Source organism: Carettochelys insculpta, chromosome 2, assembly GCF_033958435.1.
Source record: "Carettochelys insculpta isolate YL-2023 chromosome 2, ASM3395843v1, whole genome shotgun sequence".
Lineage (NCBI taxonomy): Eukaryota > Metazoa > Chordata > Testudines > Carettochelyidae > Carettochelys > Carettochelys insculpta.
In genome coordinates this window covers 193,179,490-193,199,581 of record NC_134138.1, presented here as the reverse complement: position 1 = coordinate 193,199,581, position 20,092 = coordinate 193,179,490, and the positions used below count along the sequence as shown (strand labels likewise).

Here is a 20,092-nt window from a genome sequence, read left to right as displayed (position 1 = left end):
AACAGCGCCCCAACCCACGCGCCCGCCCGCAAACCATGTCCTTATCTGCACCACCACCAGGGGGGCGGGGGCACCTGACACCCACCCGCACCGACACATGCTGCCCGCTGCCAGCGCCCGGGGGCGCCTCCCCGCTCCCGCACGTGGACGGCACACCACGCCCTCCCGGGCCGCCCACCGCGCGCTCAGCTTACGGGGAACCCTGCCCACGACCACACCCCACGCCCGCCGCGGGGCTGCCTCCCAACGCCCACGCCCGCTCCCGCGCCCCCTACGGCGCCTCACGCCCACGCTCCGACGGCCGTTTCCTCTCTCCCGCAAAACGGGGGCGCCGGCCCCCGCGGCCTCGCCCGCCACGGGCCCCCCTCCCCTTCACCGAGCCCCTCCCCGGGGGCAGGCGGGCCGGGACGCCCCCTCCACCCCCGAGGCCCCCAGCCCCACACCTCCCCCTCGCGGGCCCCCAGCCAGGGACGCTTCCAGGCCTGCCGCCTTCCCCGGGGGCGAGGGCTGCCCCGAAACGGACGCCTTCAGGCACCTGCGCCCGCCCTCCCACCACGTTTTACAGGGCCAGCAGGCATGCTGGGAAAGGGCTGCCCTGCTCACGCTAACCCGAAGGCCTGCAACGGGACGCAGGGCCGGGCCGGGCCCCACAGCCCTCCCGCTTACCAGCCCCCCGCCCGGCCCCCAGCCGCGCAACGGGCTGCGCAGGGAGGGGCCGACGGGACCGCTGGACTGCCACGCCCGCTGCCCGCGGGCCACACCAGGCGCTGGCGAAAGAAAAGCGGCAGGCCTGGAGCCCGCAAGCCCTCGCCCTCGCCCTCCCGCTTCCCCTGGGCCACGGCCGGGGACACCTTCGTCCGGGCAAGCGAGGACCAGGCGGCAAAAGCGAGCCAGCGGCAAAAAGCCTACAGCACCCAGTATGTCTCCCATCCAAGTACTAACCAGGGCCGACCCTGCTTAGCTTCCGAGATCAGACGAGATCGGGCGTGTTCAGGGTGGTATGGCCGTAGACGCTGCAACTGCTCCCCTTGCCTGCCTTTAAGGCAGCCCGCAGCCTCGGCCTGCTGCACACCAGCCCCGCACGCCCCACCTCCTGCTGCCGACGCCTCTCCCCACCGCCCGGCCCCGCACAACGCCTCCCCACACCGGCCCCCAACGCTACCTCACACCTCCCATCCTACCACGCCTCCCTCCCTCCCCAAGGCCTCCCACGCCCGCTCACCCCCACACAGCCTCCCGCTCTCGCCTTCCCCCGCGCCCGACAACAGCGCCCCAACCCACGCGCCCGCCCGCAAACCATGTCCTTATCTGCACCACCACCAGGGGGGCGGGGGCACCTGACACCCACCCGCACCGACACATGCTGCCCGCTGCCAGCGCCCGGGGGCGCCTCCCCCCTCCCGCACGTGGACGGCACACCACGCCCTCCCGGGCCGCCCACCGCGCGCTCAGCTTACGGGGAACCCTGCCCACGACCACACCCCACGCCCGCCGCGGGGCTGCCTCCCAACGCCCACGCCCGCTCCCGCGCCCCCTACGGCGCCTCACGCCCACGCTCCGACGGCCGTTTCCTCTCTCCCGCAAAACGGGGGCGCCGGCCCCCGCGGCCTCGCCCGCCACGGGCCCCCCTCCCCTTCACCGAGCCCCTCCCCGGGGGCAGGCGGGCCGGGACGCCCCCTCCACCCCCGAGGCCCCCAGCCCCACACCTCCCCCTCGCGGGCCCCCAGCCAGGGACGCTTCCAGGCCTGCCGCCTTCCCCGGGGGCGAGGGCTGCCCCGAAACGGACGCCTTCAGGCACCTGCGCCCGCCCTCCCACCACGTTTTACAGGGCCAGCAGGCATGCTGGGAAAGGGCTGCCCTGCTCACGCTAACCTGAAGGCCTGCAACGGGACGCAGGGCCGGGCCGGGCCCCACAGCCCTCCCGCTTACCAGCCCCCCGCCCGGCCCCCAGCCGCGCAACGGGCTGCGCAGGGAGGGGCCGACGGGACCGCTGGACTGCCACGCCCGCTGCCCGCGGGCCACACCAGGCGCTGGCGAAAGAAAAGCGGCAGGCCTGGAGCCCGCAAGCCCTCGCCCTCGCCCTCCCGCTTCCCCTGGGCCACGGCCGGGGACACCTTCGTCCGGGCAAGCGAGGACCAGGCGGCAAAAGCGAGCCAGCGGCAAAAAGCCTACAGCACCCAGTATTCCCAGGAGGTCTCCCATCCAAGTACTAACCAGGCCCGACCCTGCTTAGCTTCCGAGATCAGACGAGATCGGGCGTGTTCAGGGTGGTATGGCCGTAGACGCTGCAACTGCTCCCTTTGCCTGCCTTTAAGGCAGCCCGCAGCCTCGGCCTGCTGCACACGAGCCCCGCACGCCCCACCTCCTGCTGCCGACGCCTCTCCCCACCGCCCGGCCCCGCACAACGCCTCCCCACACCGGCCCCCAACGCTACCTCACACCTCCCATCCTACCACGCCTCCCTCCCTCCCCAAGGCCTCCCACGCCCGCTCACCCCCACACAGCCTCCCGCTCTCGCCTTCCCCCGCGCCCGACAACAGCGCCCCAACCCACGCGCCCGCCCGCAAACCATGTCCTTATCTGCACCACCACCAGGGGGGCGGGGGCACCTGACACCCACCCGCACCGACACATGCTGCCCGCTGCCAGCGCCCGGGGGCGCCTCCCCGCTCCCGCACGTGGACGGCACACCACGCCCTCCCGGGCCGCCCACCGCGCGCTCAGCTTACGGGGAACCCTGCCCACGACCACACCCCACGCCCGCCGCGGGGCTGCCTCCCAACGCCCACGCCCGCTCCCGCGCCCCCTACGGCGCCTCACGCCCACGCTCCGACGGCCGTTTCCTCTCTCCCGCAAAACGGGGGCGCCGGCCCCCGCGGCCTCGCCCGCCACGGGCCCCCCTCCCCTTCACCGAGCCCCTCCCCGGGGGCAGGCGGGCCGGGACGCCCCCTCCACCCCCGAGGCCCCCAGCCCCACACCTCCCCCTCGCGGGCCCCCAGCCAGGGACGCTTCCAGGCCTGCCGCCTTCCCCGGGGGCGAGGGCTGCCCCGAAACGGACGCCTTCAGGCACCTGCGCCCGCCCTCCCACCACGTTTTACAGGGCCAGCAGGCATGCTGGGAAAGGGCTGCCCTGCTCACGCTAACCCGAAGGCCTGCAACGGGACGCAGGGCCGGGCCGGGCCCCACAGCCCTCCCGCTTACCAGCCCCCCGCCCGGCCCCCAGCCGCGCAACGGGCTGCGCAGGGAGGGGCCGACGGGACCGCTGGACTGCCACGCCCGCTGCCCGCGGGCCACACCAGGCGCTGGCGAAAGAAAAGCGGCAGGCCTGGAGCCCGCAAGCCCTCGCCCTCGCCCTCCCGCTTCCCCTGGGCCACGGCCGGGGACACCTTCGTCCGGGCAAGCGAGGACCAGGCGGCAAAAGCGAGCCAGCGGCAAAAAGCCTACAGCACCCAGTATTCCCAGGAGGTCTCCCATCCAAGTACTAACCAGGCCCGACCCTGCTTAGCTTCCGAGATCAGACGAGATCGGGCGTGTTCAGGGTGGTATGGCCGTAGACGCTGCAACTGCTCCCTTTGCCTGCCTTTAAGGCAGCCCGCAGCCTCGGCCTGCTGCACACCAGCCCCGCACGCCCCACCTCCTGCTGCCGACGCCTCTCCCCACCGCCCGGCCCCGCACAACGCCTCCCCACACCGGCCCCCAACGCTACCTCACACCTCCCATCCTACCACGCCTCCCTCCCTCCCCAAGGCCTCCCACGCCCGCTCACCCCCACACAGCCTCCCGCTCTCGCCTTCCCCCGCGCCCGACAACAGCGCCCCAACCCACGCGCCCGCCCGCAAACCATGTCCTTATCTGCACCACCACCAGGGGGGCGGGGGCACCTGACACCCACCCGCACCGACACATGCTGCCCGCTGCCAGCGCCCGGGGGCGCCTCCCCGCTCCCGCACGTGGACGGCACACCACGCCCTCCCGGGCCGCCCACCGCGCGCTCAGCTTACGGGGAACCCTGCCCACGACCACACCCCACGCCCGCCGCGGGGCTGCCTCCCAACGCCCACGCCCGCTCCCGCGCCCCCTACGGCGCCTCACGCCCACGCTCCGACGGCCGTTTCCTCTCTCCCGCAAAACGGGGGCGCCGGCCCCCGCGGCCTCGCCCGCCACGGGCCCCCCTCCCCTTCACCGAGCCCCTCCCCGGGGGCAGGCGGGCCGGGACGCCCCCTCCACCCCCGAGGCCCCCAGCCCCACACCTCCCCCTCGCGGGCCCCCAGCCAGGGACGCTTCCAGGCCTGCCGCCTTCCCCGGGGGCGAGGGCTGCCCCGAAACGGACGCCTTCAGGCACCTGCGCCCGCCCTCCCACCACGTTTTACAGGGCCAGCAGGCATGCTGGGAAAGGGCTGCCCTGCTCACGCTAACCCGAAGGCCTGCAACGGGACGCAGGGCCGGGCCGGGCCCCACAGCCCTCCCGCTTACCAGCCCCCCGCCCGGCCCCCAGCCGCGCAACGGGCTGCGCAGGGAGGGGCCGACGGGACCGCTGGACTGCCACGCCCGCTGCCCGCGGGCCACACCAGGCGCTGGCGAAAGAAAAGCGGCAGGCCTGGAGCCCGCAAGCCCTCGCCCTCGCCCTCCCGCTTCCCCTGGGCCACGGCCGGGGACACCTTCGTCCGGGCAAGCGAGGATCAGGCGGCAAAAGCGAGCCAGCGGCAAAAAGCCTACAGCACCCAGTATTCCCAGGAGGTCTCCCATCCAAGTACTAACCAGGCCCGACCCTGCTTAGCTTCCGAGATCAGACGAGATCGGGCGTGTTCAGGGTGGTATGGCCGTAGACGCTGCAATTGCTCCCCTTGCCTGCCTTTAAGGCAGCCCGCAGCCTCGGCCTGCTGCACACCAGCCCCGCACGCCCCACCTCCTGCTGCCGACGCCTCTCCCCACCGCCCGGCCCCGCACAACGCCTCCCCACACCGGCCCCCAACGCTACCTCACACCTCCCATCCTACCACGCCTCCCTCCCTCCCCAAGGCCTCCCACGCCCGCTCACCCCCACACAGCCTCCCGCTCTCGCCTTCCCCCGCGCCCGACAACAGCGCCCCAACCCACGCGCCCGCCCGCAAACCATGTCCTTATCTGCACCACCACCAGGGGGGCGGGGGCACCTGACACCCACCCGCACCGACACATGCTGCCCGCTGCCAGCGCCCGGGGGCGCCTCCCCCCTCCCGCACGTGGACGGCACACCACGCCCTCCCGGGCCGCCCACCGCGCGCTCAGCTTACGGGGAACCCTGCCCACGACCACACCCCACGCCCGCCGCGGGGCTGCCTCCCAACGCCCACGCCCGCTCCCGCGCCCCCTACGGCGCCTCACGCCCACGCTCCGACGGCCGTTTCCTCTCTCCCGCAAAACGGGGGCGCCGGCCCCCGCGGCCTCGCCCGCCACGGGCCCCCCTCCCCTTCACCGAGCCCCTCCCCGGGGGCAGGCGGGCCGGGACGCCCCCTCCACCCCCGAGGCCCCCAGCCCCACACCTCCCCCTCGCGGGCCCCCAGCCAGGGACGCTTCCAGGCCTGCCGCCTTCCCCGGGGGCGAGGGCTGCCGCGAAACGGACGCCTTCAGGCACCTGCGCCCGCCCTCCCACCACGTTTTACAGGGCCAGCAGGCATGCTGGGAAAGGGCTGCCCTGCTCACGCTAACCCGAAGGCCTGCAACGGGACGCAGGGCCGGGCCGGGCCCCACAGCCCTCCCGCTTACCAGCCCCCCGCCCGGCCCCCAGCCGCGCAACGGGCTGCGCAGGGAGGGGCCGACGGGACCGCTGGACTGCCACGCCCGCTGCCCGCGGGCCACACCAGGCGCTGGCGAAAGAAAAGCGGCAGGCCTGGAGCCCGCAAGCCCTCGCCCTCGCCCTCCCGCTTCCCCTGGGCCACGGCCGGGGACACCTTCGTCCGGGCAAGCGAGGACCAGGCGGCAAAAGCGAGCCAGCGGCAAAAAGCCTACAGCACCCAGTATTCCCAGGAGGTCTCCCATCCAAGTACTAACCAGGCCCGACCCTGCTTAGCTTCCGAGATCAGACGAGATCGGGCGTGTTCAGGGTGGTATGGCCGAAGACGCTGCAACTGCTCCCTTTGCCTGCCTTTAAGGCAGCCCGCAGCCTCGGCCTGCTGCACACCAGCCCTGCACGCCCCACCTCCTGCTGCCGACGCCTCTCCCCACCGCCCGGCCCCGCACAACGCCTCCCCACACCGGCCCCCAACGCTACCTCACACCTCCCATCCTACCACGCCTCCCTCCCTCCCCAAGGCCTCCCACGCCCGCTCACCCCCACACAGCCTCCCGCTCTCGCCTTCCCCCGCGCCCGACAACAGCGCCCCAACCCACGCGCCCGCCCGCAAACCATGTCCTTATCTGCACCACCACCAGGGGGGCAGGGGCACCTGACACCCACCCGCACCGACACATGCTGCCCGCTGCCAGCGCCCGGGGGCGCCTCCCCCCTCCCGCACGTGGACGGCACACCACGCCCTCCCGGGCCGCCCACCGCGCGCTCAGCTTACGGGGAACCCTGCCCACGACCACACCCCACGCCCGCCGCGGGGCTGCCTCCCAACGCCCACGCCCGCTCCCGCGCCCCCTACGGCGCCTCACGCCCACGCTCCGACGGCCGTTTCCTCTCTCCCGCAAAACGGGGGCGCCGGCCCCCGCGGCCTCGCCCGCCACGGGCCCCCCTCCCCTTCACCGAGCCCCTCCCCGGGGGCAGGCGGGCCGGGACGCCCCCTCCACCCCCGAGGCCCCCAGCCCCACACCTCCCCCTCGCGGGCCCCCAGCCAGGGACGCTTCCAGGCCTGCCGCCTTCCCCGGGGGCGAGGGCTGCCCCGAAACGGACGCCTTCAGGCACCTGCGCCCGCCCTCCCACCACGTTTTACAGGGCCAGCAGGCATGCTGGGAAAGGGCTGCCCTGCTCACGCTAACCCGAAGGCCTGCAACGGGACGCAGGGCCGGGCCGGGCCCCACAGCCCTCCCGCTTACCAGCCCCCCGCCCGGCCCCCAGCCGCGCAACGGGCTGCGCAGGGAGGGGCCGACGGGACCGCTGGACTGCCACGCCCGCTGCCCGCGGGCCACACCAGGCGCTGGCGAAAGAAAAGCGGCAGGCCTGGAGCCCGCAAGCCCTCGCCCTCGCCCTCCCGCTTCCCCTGGGCCACGGCCGGGGACACCTTCGTCCGGGCAAGCGAGGACCAGGCGGCAAAAGCGAGCCAGCGGCAAAAAGCCTACAGCACCCAGTATTCCCAGGAGGTCTCCCATCCAAGTACTAACCAGGCCCGACCCTGCTTAGCTTCCGAGATCAGACGAGATCGGGCGTGTTCAGGGTGGTATGGCCGTAGACGCTGCAACTGCTCCCTTTGCCTGCCTTTAAGGCAGCCCGCAGCCTCGGCCTGCTGCACACCAGCCCCGCACGCCCCACCTCCTGCTGCCGACGCCTCTCCCCACCGCCCGGCCCCGCACAACGCCTCCCCACACCGGCCCCCAACGCTACCTCACACCTCCCATCCTACCACGCCTCCCTCCCTCCCCAAGGCCTCCCACGCCCGCTCACCCCCACACAGCCTCCCGCTCTCGCCTTCCCCCGCGCCCGACAACAGCGCCCCAACCCACGCGCCCGCCCGCAAACCATGTCCTTATCTGCACCACCACCAGGGGGGCGGGGGCACCTGACACCCACCCGCACCGACACATGCTGCCCGCTGCCAGCGCCCGGGGGCGCCTCCCCCCTCCCGCACGTGGACGGCACACCACGCCCTCCCGGGCCGCCCACCGCGCGCTCAGCTTACGGGGAACCCTGCCCACGACCACACCCCACGCCCGCCGCGGGGCTGCCTCCCAACGCCCACGCCCGCTCCCGCGCCCCCTACGGCGCCTCACGCCCACGCTCCGACGGCCGTTTCCTCTCTCCCGCAAAACGGGGGCGCCGGCCCCCGCGGCCTCGCCCGCCACGGGCCCCCCTCCCCTTCACCGAGCCCCTCCCCGGGGGCAGGCGGGCCGGGACGCCCCCTCCACCCCCGAGGCCCCCAGCCCCACACCTCCCCCTCGCGGGCCCCCAGCCAGGGACGCTTCCAGGCCTGCCGCCTTCCCCGGGGGCGAGGGCTGCCGCGAAACGGACGCCTTCAGGCACCTGCGCCCGCCCTCCCACCACGTTTTACAGGGCCAGCAGGCATGCTGGGAAAGGGCTGCCCTGCTCACGCTAACCCGAAGGCCTGCAACGGGACGCAGGGCCGGGCCGGGCCCCACAGCCCTCCCGCTTACCAGCCCCCCGCCCGGCCCCCAGCCGCGCAACGGGCTGCGCAGGGAGGGGCCGACGGGACCGCTGGACTGCCACGCCCGCTGCCCGCGGGCCACACCAGGCGCTGGCGAAAGAAAAGCGGCAGGCCTGGAGCCCGCAAGCCCTCGCCCTCGCCCTCCCGCTTCCCCTGGGCCACGGCCGGGGACACCTTCGTCCGGGCAAGCGAGGACCAGGCGGCAAAAGCGAGCCAGCGGCAAAAAGCCTACAGCACCCAGTATTCCCAGGAGGTCTCCCATCCAAGTACTAACCAGGCCCGACCCTGCTTAGCTTCCGAGATCAGACGAGATCGGGCGTGTTCAGGGTGGTATGGCCGTAGACGCTGCAACTGCTCCCTTTGCCTGCCTTTAAGGCAGCCCGCAGCCTCGGCCTGCTGCACACCAGCCCCGCACGCCCCACCTCCTGCTGCCGACGCCTCTCCCCACCGCCCGGCCCCGCACAACGCCTCCCCACACCGGCCCCCAACGCTACCTCACACCTCCCATCCTACCACGCCTCCCTCCCTCCCCAAGGCCTCCCACGCCCGCTCACCCCCACACAGCCTCCCGCTCTCGCCTTCCCCCGCGCCCGACAACAGCGCCCCAACCCACGCGCCCGCCCGCAAACCATGTCCTTATCTGCACCACCACCAGGGGGGCGGGGGCACCTGACACCCACCCGCACCGACACATGCTGCCCGCTGCCAGCGCCCGGGGGCGCCTCCCCGCTCCCGCACGTGGACGGCACACCACGCCCTCCCGGGCCGCCCACCGCGCGCTCAGCTTACGGGGAACCCTGCCCACGACCACACCCCACGCCCGCCGCGGGGCTGCCTCCCAACGCCCACGCCCGCTCCCGCGCCCCCTACGGCGCCTCACGCCCACGCTCCGACGGCCGTTTCCTCTCTCCCGCAAAACGGGGGCGCCGGCCCCCGCGGCCTCGCCCGCCACGGGCCCCCCTCCCCTTCACCGAGCCCCTCCCCGGGGGCAGGCGGGCCGGGACGCCCCCTCCACCCCCGAGGCCCCCAGCCCCACACCTCCCCCTCGCGGGCCCCCAGCCAGGGACGCTTCCAGGCCTGCCGCCTTCCCCGGGGGCGAGGGCTGCCGCGAAACGGACGCCTTCAGGCACCTGCGCCCGCCCTCCCACCACGTTTTACAGGGCCAGCAGGCATGCTGGGAAAGGGCTGCCCTGCTCACGCTAACCCGAAGGCCTGCAACGGGACGCAGGGCCGGGCCGGGCCCCACAGCCCTCCCGCTTACCAGCCCCCCGCCCGGCCCCCAGCCGCGCAACGGGCTGCGCAGGGAGGGGCCGACGGGACCGCTGGACTGCCACGCCCGCTGCCCGCGGGCCACACCAGGCGCTGGCGAAAGAAAAGCGGCAGGCCTGGAGCCCGCAAGCCCTCGCCCTCGCCCTCCCGCTTCCCCTGGGCCACGGCCGGGGACACCTTCGTCCGGGCAAGCGAGGACCAGGCGGCAAAAGCGAGCCAGCGGCAAAAAGCCTACAGCACCCAGTATTCCCAGGAGGTCTCCCATCCAAGTACTAACCAGGCCCGACCCTGCTTAGCTTCCGAGATCAGACGAGATCGGGCGTGTTCAGGGTGGTATGGCCGTAGACGCTGCAACTGCTCCCTTTGCCTGCCTTTAAGGCAGCCCGCAGCCTCGGCCTGCTGCACACCAGCCCCGCACGCCCCACCTCCTGCTGCCGACGCCTCTCCCCACCGCCCGGCCCCGCACAACGCCTCCCCACACCGGCCCCCAACGCTACCTCACACCTCCCATCCTACCACGCCTCCCTCCCTCCCCAAGGCCTCCCACGCCCGCTCACCCCCACACAGCCTCCCGCTCTCGCCTTCCCCCGCGCCCGACAACAGCGCCCCAACCCACGCGCCCGCCCGCAAACCATGTCCTTATCTGCACCACCACCAGGGGGGCGGGGGCACCTGACACCCACCCGCACCGACACATGCTGCCCGCTGCCAGCGCCCGGGGGCGCCTCCCCGCTCCCGCACGTGGACGGCACACCACGCCCTCCCGGGCCGCCCACCGCGCGCTCAGCTTACGGGGAACCCTGCCCACGACCACACCCCACGCCCGCCGCGGGGCTGCCTCCCAACGCCCACGCCCGCTCCCGCGCCCCCTACGGCGCCTCACGCCCACGCTCCGACGGCCGTTTCCTCTCTCCCGCAAAACGGGGGCGCCGGCCCCCGCGGCCTCGCCCGCCACGGGCCCCCCTCCCCTTCACCGAGCCCCTCCCCGGGGGCAGGCGGGCCGGGACGCCCCCTCCACCCCCGAGTCCCCCAGCCCCACACCTCCCCCTCGCGGGCCCCCAGCCAGGGACGCTTCCAGGCCTGCCGCCTTCCCCGGGGGCGAGGGCTGCCCCGAAACGGACGCCTTCAGGCACCTGCGCCCGCCCTCCCACCACGTTTTACAGGGCCAGCAGGCATGCTGGGAAAGGGCTGCCCTGCTCACGCTAACCCGAAGGCCTGCAACGGGACGCAGGGCCGGGCCGGGCCCCACAGCCCTCCCGCTTACCAGCCCCCCGCCCGGCCCCCAGCCGCGCAACGGGCTGCGCAGGGAGGGGCCGACGGGACCGCTGGACTGCCACGCCCGCTGCCCGCGGGCCACACCAGGCGCTGGCGAAAGAAAAGCGGCAGGCCTGGAGCCCGCAAGCCCTCGCCCTCGCCCTCCCGCTTCCCCTGGGCCACGGCCGGGGACACCTTCGTCCGGGCAAGCGAGGACCAGGCGGCAAAAGCGAGCCAGCGGCAAAAAGCCTACAGCACCCAGTATGTCTCCCATCCAAGTACTAACCAGGGCCGACCCTGCTTAGCTTCCGAGATCAGACGAGATCGGGCGTGTTCAGGGTGGTATGGCCGTAGACGCTGCAACTGCTCCCCTTGCCTGCCTTTAAGGCAGCCCACAGCCTCGGCCTGCTGCACACCAGCCCCGCACGCCCCACCTCCTGCTGCCGACGCCTCTCCCCACCGCCCGGCCCCGCACAACGCCTCCCCACACCGGCCCCCAACGCTACCTCACACCTCCCATCCTACCACGCCTCCCTCCCTCCCCAAGGCCTCCCACGCCCGCTCACCCCCACACAGCCTCCCGCTCTCGCCTTCCCCCGCGCCCGACAACAGCGCCCCAACCCACGCGCCCGCCCGCAAACCATGTCCTTATCTGCACCACCACCAGGGGGGCGGGGGCACCTGACACCCACCCGCACCGACACATGCTGCCCGCTGCCAGCGCCCGGGGGCGCCTCCCCCCTCCCGCACGTGGACGGCACACCACGCCCTCCCGGGCCGCCCACCGCGCGCTCAGCTTACGGGGAACCCTGCCCACGACCACACCCCACGCCCGCCGCGGGGCTGCCTCCCAACGCCCACGCCCGCTCCCGCGCCCCCTACGGCGCCTCACGCCCACGCTCCGACGGCCGTTTCCTCTCTCCCGCAAAACGGGGGCGCCGGCCCCCGCGGCCTCGCCCGCCACGGGCCCCCCTCCCCTTCACCGAGCCCCTCCCCGGGGGCAGGCGGGCCGGGACGCCCCCTCCACCCCCGAGGCCCCCAGCCCCACACCTCCCCCTCGCGGGCCCCCAGCCAGGGACGCTTCCAGGCCTGCCGCCTTCCCCGGGGGCGAGGGCTGCCCCGAAACGGACGCCTTCAGGCACCTGCGCCCGCCCTCCCACCACGTTTTACAGGGCCAGCAGGCATGCTGGGAAAGGGCTGCCCTGCTCACGCTAACCCGAAGGCCTGCAACGGGACGCAGGGCCGGGCCGGGCCCCACAGCCCTCCCGCTTACCAGCCCCCCGCCCGGCCCCCAGCCGCGCAACGGGCTGCGCAGGGAGGGGCCGACGGGACCGCTGGACTGCCACGCCCGCTGCCCGCGGGCCACACCAGGCGCTGGCGAAAGAAAAGCGGCAGGCCTGGAGCCCGCAAGCCCTCGCCCTCGCCCTCCCGCTTCCCCTGGGCCACGGCCGGGGACACCTTCGTCCGGGCAAGCGAGGACCAGGCGGCAAAAGCGAGCCAGCGGCAAAAAGCCTACAGCACCCAGTATTCCCAGGAGGTCTCCCATCCAAGTACTAACCAGGCCCGACCCTGCTTAGCTTCCGAGATCAGACGAGATCGGGCGTGTTCAGGGTGGTATGGCCGTAGACGCTGCAACTGCTCCCTTTGCCTGCCTTTAAGGCAGCCCGCAGCCTCGGCCTGCTGCACACCAGCCCCGCACGCCCCACCTCCTGCTGCCGACGCCTCTCCCCACCGCCCGGCCCCGCACAACGCCTCCCCACACCGGCCCCCAACGCTACCTCACACCTCCCATCCTACCACGCCTCCCTCCCTCCCCAAGGCCTCCCACGCCCGCTCACCCCCACACAGCCTCCCGCTCTCGCCTTCCCCCGCGCCCGACAACAGCGCCCCAACCCACGCGCCCGCCCGCAAACCATGTCCTTATCTGCACCACCACCAGGGGGGCAGGGGCACCTGACACCCACCCGCACCGACACATGCTGCCCGCTGCCAGCGCCCGGGGGCGCCTCCCCCCTCCCGCACGTGGACGGCACACCACGCCCTCCCGGGCCGCCCACCGCGCGCTCAGCTTACGGGGAACCCTGCCCACGACCACACCCCACGCCCGCCGCGGGGCTGCCTCCCAACGCCCACGCCCGCTCCCGCGCCCCCTACGGCGCCTCACGCCCACGCTCCGACGGCCGTTTCCTCTCTCCCGCAAAACGGGGGCGCCGGCCCCCGCGGCCTCGCCCGCCACGGGCCCCCCTCCCCTTCACCGAGCCCCTCCCCGGGGGCAGGCGGGCCGGGACGCCCCCTCCACCCCCGAGGCCCCCAGCCCCACACCTCCCCCTCGCGGGCCCCCAGCCAGGGACGCTTCCAGGCCTGCCGCCTTCCCCGGGGGCGAGGGCTGCCCCGAAACGGACGCCTTCAGGCACCTGCGCCCGCCCTCCCACCACGTTTTACAGGGCCAGCAGGCATGCTGGGAAAGGGCTGCCCTGCTCACGCTAACCCGAAGGCCTGCAACGGGACGCAGGGCCGGGCCGGGCCCCACAGCCCTCCCGCTTACCAGCCCCCCGCCCGGCCCCCAGCCGCGCAACGGGCTGCGCAGGGAGGGGCCGACGGGACCGCTGGACTGCCACGCCCGCTGCCCGCGGGCCACACCAGGCGCTGGCGAAAGAAAAGCGGCAGGCCTGGAGCCCGCAAGCCCTCGCCCTCGCCCTCCCGCTTCCCCTGGGCCACGGCCGGGGACACCTTCGTCCGGGCAAGCGAGGACCAGGCGGCAAAAGCGAGCCAGCGGCAAAAAGCCTACAGCACCCAGTATGTCTCCCATCGAAGTACTAACCAGGGCCGACCCTGCTTAGCTTCCGAGATCAGACGAGATCGGGCGTGTTCAGGGTGGTATGGCCGTAGACGCTGCAACTGCTCCCCTTGCCTGCCTTTAAGGCAGCCCGCAGCCTCGGCCTGCTGCACACCAGCCCCGCACGCCCCACCTCCTGCTGCCGACGCCTCTCCCCACCGCCCGGCCCCGCACAACGCCTCCCCACACCGGCCCCCAACGCTACCTCACACCTCCCATCCTACCACGCCTCCCTCCCTCCCCAAGGCCTCCCACGCCCGCTCACCCCCACACAGCCTCCCGCTCTCGCCTTCCCCCGCGCCCGACAACAGCGCCCCAACCCACGCGCCCGCCCGCAAACCATGTCCTTATCTGCACCACCACCAGGGGGGCGGGGGCACCTGACACCCACCCGCACCGACACATGCTGCCCGCTGCCAGCGCCCGGGGGCGCCTCCCCCCTCCCGCACGTGGACGGCACACCACGCCCTCCCGGGCCGCCCACCGCGCGCTCAGCTTACGGGGAACCCTGCCCACGACCACACCCCACGCCCGCCGCGGGGCTGCCTCCCAACGCCCACGCCCGCTCCCGCGCCCCCTACGGCGCCTCACGCCCACGCTCCGACGGCCGTTTCCTCTCTCCCGCAAAACGGGGGCGCCGGCCCCCGCGGCCTCGCCCGCCACGGGCCCCCCTCCCCTTCACCGAGCCCCTCCCCGGGGGCAGGCGGGCCGGGACGCCCCCTCCACCCCCGAGGCCCCCAGCCCCACACCTCCCCCTCGCGGGCCCCCAGCCAGGGACGCTTCCAGGCCTGCCGCCTTCCCCGGGGGCGAGGGCTGCCCCGAAACGGACGCCTTCAGGCACCTGCGCCCGCCCTCCCACCACGTTTTACAGGGCCAGCAGGCATGCTGGGAAAGGGCTGCCCTGCTCACGCTAACCCGAAGGCCTGCAACGGGACGCAGGGCCGGGCCGGGCCCCACAGCCCTCCCGCTTACCAGCCCCCCGCCCGGCCCCCAGCCGCGCAACGGGCTGCGCAGGGAGGGGCCGACGGGACCGCTGGACTGCCACGCCCGCTGCCCGCGGGCCACACCAGGCGCTGGCGAAAGAAAAGCGGCAGGCCTGGAGCCCGCAAGCCCTCGCCCTCGCCCTCCCGCTTCCCCTGGGCCACGGCCGGGGACACCTTCGTCCGGGCAAGCGAGGACCAGGCGGCAAAAGCGAGCCAGCGGCAAAAAGCCTACAGCACCCAGTATTCCCAGGAGGTCTCCCATCCAAGTACTAACCAGGCCCGACCCTGCTTAGCTTCCGAGATCAGACGAGATCGGGCGTGTTCAGGGTGGTATGGCCGTAGACGCTGCAACTGCTCCCTTTGCCTGCCTTTAAGGCAGCCCGCAGCCTCGGCCTGCTGCACACCAGCCCCGCACGCCCCACCTCCTGCTGCCGACGCCTCTCCCCACCGCCCGGCCCCGCACAACGCCTCCCCACACCGGCCCCCAACGCTACCTCACACCTCCCATCCTACCACGCCTCCCTCCCTCCCCAAGGCCTCCCACGCCCGCTCACCCCCACACAGCCTCCCGCTCTCGCCTTCCCCCGCGCCCGACAACAGCGCCCCAACCCACGCGCCCGCCCGCAAACCATGTCCTTATCTGCACCACCACCAGGGGGGCAGGGGCACCTGACACCCACCCGCACCGACACATGCTGCCCGCTGCCAGCGCCCGGGGGCGCCTCCCCCCTCCCGCACGTGGACGGCACACCACGCCCTCCCGGGCCGCCCACCGCGCGCTCAGCTTACGGGGAACCCTGCCCACGACCACACCCCACGCCCGCCGCGGGGCTGCCTCCCAACGCCCACGCCCGCTCCCGCGCCCCCTACGGCGCCTCACGCCCACGCTCCGACGGCCGTTTCCTCTCTCCCGCAAAACGGGGGCGCCGGCCCCCGCGGCCTCGCCCGCCACGGGCCCCCCTCCCCTTCACCGAGCCCCTCCCCGGGGGCAGGCGGGCCGGGACGCCCCCTCCACCCCCGAGGCCCCCAGCCCCACACCTCCCCCTCGCGGGCCCCCAGCCAGGGACGCTTCCAGGCCTGCCGCCTTCCCCGGGGGCGAGGGCTGCCCCGAAACGGACGCCTTCAGGCACCTGCGCCCGCCCTCCCACCACGTTTTACAGGGCCAGCAGGCATGCTGGGAAAGGGCTGCCCTGCTCACGCTAACCCGAAGGCCTGCAACGGGACGCAGGGCCGGGCCGGGCCCCACAGCCCTCCCGCTTACCAGCCCCCCGCCCGGCCCCCAGCCGCGCAACGGGCTGCGCAGGGAGGGGCCGACGGGACCGCTGGACTGCCACGCCCGCTGCCCGCGGGCCACACCAGGCGCTGGCGAAAGAAAAGCGGCAGGCCTGGAGCCCGCAAGCCCTCGCCCTCGCCCTCGCGCTTCCCCTGGGCCACGGCCGGGGACACCTTCGTCCGGGCAAGCGAGGACCAGGCGGCAAAAGCGAGCCAGCGGCAAAAAGCCTACAGCACCCAGTATTCCCAGGAGGTCTCCCATCCAAGTACTAACCAGGCCCGACCCTGCTTAGCTTCCGAGATCAGACGAGATCGGGCGTGTTCAGGGTGGTATGGCCGTAGACGCTGCAACTGCTCCCTTTGCCTGCCTTTAAGGCAGCCCGCAGCCTCGGCCTGCTGCACACCAGCCCCGCACGCCCCACCTCCTGCTGCCGACGCCTCTCCCCACCGCCCGGCCCCGCACAACGCCTCCCCACACCGGCCCCCAACGCTACCTCACACCTCCCATCCTACCACGCCTCCCTCCCTCCCCAAGGCCTCCCACGCCCGCTCACCCCCACACAGCCTCCCGCTCTCGCCTTCCCCCGCGCCCGACAACAGCGCCCCAACCCACGCGCCCGCCCGCAAACCATGTCCTTATCTGCACCACCACCAGGGGGGCGGGGGCACCTGACACCCACCCGCACCGACACATGCTGCCCGCTGCCAGCGCCCGGGGGCGCCTCCCCGCTCCCGCACGTGGACGGCACACCACGCCCTCCCGGGCCGCCCACCGCGCGCTCAGCTTACGGGGAACCCTGCCCACGACCACACCCCACGCCCGCCGCGGGGCTGCCTCCCAACGCCCACGCCCGCTCCCGCGCCCCCTACGGCGCCTCACGCCCACGCTCCGACGGCCGTTTCCTCTCTCCCGCAAAACGGGGGCGCCGGCCCCCGCGGCCTCGCCCGCCACGGGCCCCCCTCCCCTTCACCGAGCCCCTCCCCGGGGGCAGGCGGGCCGGGACGCCCCCTCCACCCCCGAGGCCCCCAGCCCCACACCTCCCCCTCGCGGGCCCCCAGCCAGGGACGCTTCCAGGCCTGCCGCCTTCCCCGGGGGCGAGGGCTGCCCCGAAACGGACGCCTTCAGGCACCTGCGCCCGCCCTCCCACCACGTTTTACAGGGCCAGCAGGCATGCTGGGAAAGGGCTGCCCTGCTCACGCTAACCCGAAGGCCTGCAACGGGACGCAGGGCCGGGCCGGGCCCCACAGCCCTCCCGCTTACCAGCCCCCCGCCCGGCCCCCAGCCGCGCAACGGGCTGCGCAGGGAGGGGCCGACGGGACCGCTGGACTGCCACGCCCGCTGCCCGCGGGCCACACCAGGCGCTGGCGAAAGAAAAGCGGCAGGCCTGGAGCCCGCAAGCCCTCGCCCTCGCCCTCCCGCTTCCCCTGGGCCACGGCCGGGGACACCTTCGTCCGGGCAAGCGAGGACCAGGCGGCAAAAGCGAGCCAGCGGCAAAAAGCCTACAGCACCCAGTATTCCCAGGAGGTCTCCCATCCAAGTACTAACCAGGCCCGACCCTGCTTAGCTTCCGAGATCAGACGAGATCGGGCGTGTTCAGGGTGGTATGGCCGTAGACGCTGCAACTGCTCCCCTTGCCTGCCTTTAAGGCAGCCCGCAGCCTCGGCCTGCTGCACACCAGCCCCGCACGCCCCACCTCCTGCTGCCGACGCCTCTCCCCACCGCCCGGCCCCGCACAACGCCTCCCCACACCGGCCCCCAACGCTACCTCACACCTCCCATCCTACCACGCCTCCCTCCCTCCCCAAGGCCTCCCACGCCCGCTCACCCCCACACAGCCTCCCGCTCTCGCCTTCCCCCGCGCCCGACAACAGCGCCCCAACCCACGCGCCCGCCCGCAAACCATGTCCTTATCTGCACCACCACCAGGGGGGCGGGGGCACCTGACACCCACCCGCACCGACACATGCTGCCCGCTGCCAGCGCCCGGGGGCGCCTCCCCCCTCCCGCACGTGGACGGCACACCACGCCCTCCCGGGCCGCCCACCGCGCGCTCAGCTTACGGGGAACCCTGCCCACGACCACACCCCACGCCCGCCGCGGGGCTGCCTCCCAACGCCCACGCCCGCTCCCGCGCCCCCTACGGCGCCTCACGCCCACGCTCCGACGGCCGTTTCCTCTCTCCCGCAAAACGGGGGCGCCGGCCCCCGCGGCCTCGCCCGCCACGGGCCCCCCTCCCCTTCACCGAGCCCCTCCCCGGGGGCAGGCGGGCCGGGACGCCCCCTCCACCCCCGAGGCCCCCAGCCCCACACCTCCCCCTCGCGGGCCCCCAGCCAGGGACGCTTCCAGGCCTGCCGCCTTCCCCGGGGGCGAGGGCTGCCCCGAAACGGACGCCTTCAGGCACCTGCGCCCGCCCTCCCACCACGTTTTACAGGGCCAGCAGGCATGCTGGGAAAGGGCTGCCCTGCTCACGCTAACCCGAAGGCCTGCAACGGGACGCAGGGCCGGGCCGGGCCCCACAGCCCTCCCGCTTACCAGCCCCCCCGCCCGGCCCCCAGCCGCGCAACGGGCTGCGCAGGGAGGGGCCGACGGGACCGCTGGACTGCCACGCCCGCTGCCCGCGGGCCACACCAGGCGCTGGCGAAAGAAAAGCGGCAGGCCTGGAGCCCGCAAGCCCTCGCCCTCGCCCTCCCGCTTCCCCTGGGCCACGGCCGGGGACACCTTCGTCCGGGCAAGCGAGGACCAGGCGGCAAAAGCGAGCCAGCGGCAAAAAGCCTACAGCACCCAGTATTCCCAGGAGGTCTCCCATCCAAGTACTAACCAGGCCCGACCCTGCTTAGCTTCCGAGATCAGACGAGATCGGGCGTGTTCAGGGTGGTATGGCCGTAGACGCTGCAACTGCTCCCCTTGCCTGCCTTTAAGGCAGCCCGCAGCCTCGGCCTGCTGCACACCAGCCCCGCACGCCCCACCTCCTGCTGCCGACGCCTCTCCCCACCGCCCGGCCCCGCACAACGCCTCCCCACACCGGCCCCCAACGCTACCTCACACCTCCCATCCTACCACGCCTCCCTCCCTCCCCAAGGCCTCCCACGCCCGCTCACCCCCACACAGCCTCCCGCTCTCGCCTTCCCCCGCGCCCGACAACAGCGCCCCAACCCACGCGCCCGCCCGCAAACCATGTCCTTATCTGCACCACCACCAGGGGGGCGGGGGCACCTGACACCCACCCGCACCGACACATGCTGCCCGCTGCCAGCGCCCGGGGGCGCCTCCCCCCTCCCGCACGTGGACGGCACACCACGCCCTCCCGGGCCGCCCACCGCGCGCTCAGCTTACGGGGAACCCTGCCCACGACCACACCCCACGCCCGCCGCGGGGCTGCCTCCCAACGCCCACGCCCGCTCCCGCGCCCCCTACGGCGCCTCACGCCCACGCTCCGACGGCCGTTTCCTCTCTCCCGCAAAACGGGGGCGCCGGCCCCCGCGGCCTCGCCCGCCACGGGCCCCCCTCCCCTTCACCGAGCCCCTCCCCGGGGGCAGGCGGGCCGGGACGCCCCCTCCACCCCCGAGGCCCCCAGCCCCACACCTCCCCCTCGCGGGCCCCCAGCCAGGGACGCTTCCAGGCCTGCCGCCTTCCCCGGGGGCGAGGGCTGCCCCGAAACGGACGCCTTCAGGCACCTGCGCCCGCCCTCCCACCACGTTTTACAGGGCCAGCAGGCATGCTGGGAAAGGGCTGCCCTGCTCACGCTAACCCGAAGGCCTGCAACGGGACGCAGGGCCGGGCCGGGCCCCACAGCCCTCCCGCTTACCAGCCCCCCGCCCGGCCCCCAGCCGCGCAACGGGCTGCGCAGGGAGGGGCCGACGGGACCGCTGGACTGCCACGCCCGCTGCCCGCGGGCCACACCAGGCGCTGGCGAAAGAAAAGCGGCAGGCCTGGAGCCCGCAAGCCCTCGCCCTCGCCCTCCCGCTTCCCCTGGGCCACGGCCGGGGACACCTTCGTCCGGGCAAGCGAGGACCAGGCGGCAAAAGCGAGCCAGCGGCAAAAAGCCTACAGCACCCAGTATTCCCAGGAGGTCTCCCATCCAAGTACTAACCAGGGCCGACCCTGCTTAGCTTCCGAGATCAGACGAGATCGGGCGTGTTCAGGGTGGTATGGCCGTAGACGCTGCAACTGCTCCCCT

At 74.1% G+C, this 20,092-nt stretch overlaps 13 non-coding genes and 3 pseudogenes across 13 annotated transcripts; all 16 read right to left on the bottom strand.

Annotated features, from left to right (window-relative positions):
• Window positions 1-902: 902 nt before the first annotated feature.
• On the bottom strand, window positions 903-1,012 carry LOC142009820 (5S ribosomal RNA; annotated as a pseudogene).
• A 1,153-nt stretch (window positions 1,013-2,165) lies between these two features.
• On the bottom strand, window positions 2,166-2,284 carry LOC142009874 (5S ribosomal RNA). Its single transcript, XR_012644637.1, has one exon. It is a non-coding gene; the product is annotated as a 5S ribosomal RNA (ribosomal RNA).
• A 1,153-nt stretch (window positions 2,285-3,437) lies between these two features.
• Window positions 3,438-3,556, bottom strand: LOC142009863 (5S ribosomal RNA). Its single transcript, XR_012644626.1, has one exon. It is a non-coding gene; the product is annotated as a 5S ribosomal RNA (ribosomal RNA).
• A 1,153-nt stretch (window positions 3,557-4,709) lies between these two features.
• On the bottom strand, window positions 4,710-4,828 carry LOC142009851 (5S ribosomal RNA). Its single transcript, XR_012644619.1, has one exon. It is a non-coding gene; the product is annotated as a 5S ribosomal RNA (ribosomal RNA).
• A 1,153-nt stretch (window positions 4,829-5,981) lies between these two features.
• LOC142009939 (5S ribosomal RNA) lies at window positions 5,982-6,100 on the bottom strand. Its single transcript, XR_012644696.1, has one exon. It is a non-coding gene; the product is annotated as a 5S ribosomal RNA (ribosomal RNA).
• Window positions 6,101-7,253: 1,153 nt separating this feature from the next.
• On the bottom strand, window positions 7,254-7,372 carry LOC142009841 (5S ribosomal RNA). The gene has a single exon (XR_012644613.1). It is a non-coding gene; the product is annotated as a 5S ribosomal RNA (ribosomal RNA).
• Window positions 7,373-8,525: 1,153 nt separating this feature from the next.
• LOC142009830 (5S ribosomal RNA) lies at window positions 8,526-8,644 on the bottom strand. The gene has a single exon (XR_012644602.1). It is a non-coding gene; the product is annotated as a 5S ribosomal RNA (ribosomal RNA).
• Window positions 8,645-9,797: 1,153 nt separating this feature from the next.
• LOC142009824 (5S ribosomal RNA) lies at window positions 9,798-9,916 on the bottom strand. The gene has a single exon (XR_012644597.1). It is a non-coding gene; the product is annotated as a 5S ribosomal RNA (ribosomal RNA).
• Window positions 9,917-11,069: 1,153 nt separating this feature from the next.
• On the bottom strand, window positions 11,070-11,179 carry LOC142009819 (5S ribosomal RNA; annotated as a pseudogene).
• A 1,153-nt stretch (window positions 11,180-12,332) lies between these two features.
• Window positions 12,333-12,451, bottom strand: LOC142009813 (5S ribosomal RNA). The gene has a single exon (XR_012644591.1). It is a non-coding gene; the product is annotated as a 5S ribosomal RNA (ribosomal RNA).
• A 1,153-nt stretch (window positions 12,452-13,604) lies between these two features.
• LOC142009825 (5S ribosomal RNA) lies at window positions 13,605-13,714 on the bottom strand (annotated as a pseudogene).
• A 1,153-nt stretch (window positions 13,715-14,867) lies between these two features.
• LOC142009802 (5S ribosomal RNA) lies at window positions 14,868-14,986 on the bottom strand. Its single transcript, XR_012644580.1, has one exon. It is a non-coding gene; the product is annotated as a 5S ribosomal RNA (ribosomal RNA).
• A 1,153-nt stretch (window positions 14,987-16,139) lies between these two features.
• On the bottom strand, window positions 16,140-16,258 carry LOC142009791 (5S ribosomal RNA). Its single transcript, XR_012644569.1, has one exon. It is a non-coding gene; the product is annotated as a 5S ribosomal RNA (ribosomal RNA).
• Window positions 16,259-17,411: 1,153 nt separating this feature from the next.
• Window positions 17,412-17,530, bottom strand: LOC142009941 (5S ribosomal RNA). The gene has a single exon (XR_012644698.1). It is a non-coding gene; the product is annotated as a 5S ribosomal RNA (ribosomal RNA).
• A 1,154-nt stretch (window positions 17,531-18,684) lies between these two features.
• On the bottom strand, window positions 18,685-18,803 carry LOC142009930 (5S ribosomal RNA). The gene has a single exon (XR_012644687.1). It is a non-coding gene; the product is annotated as a 5S ribosomal RNA (ribosomal RNA).
• Window positions 18,804-19,956: 1,153 nt separating this feature from the next.
• On the bottom strand, window positions 19,957-20,075 carry LOC142009938 (5S ribosomal RNA). Its single transcript, XR_012644695.1, has one exon. It is a non-coding gene; the product is annotated as a 5S ribosomal RNA (ribosomal RNA).
• Window positions 20,076-20,092: the final 17 nt, after the last annotated feature.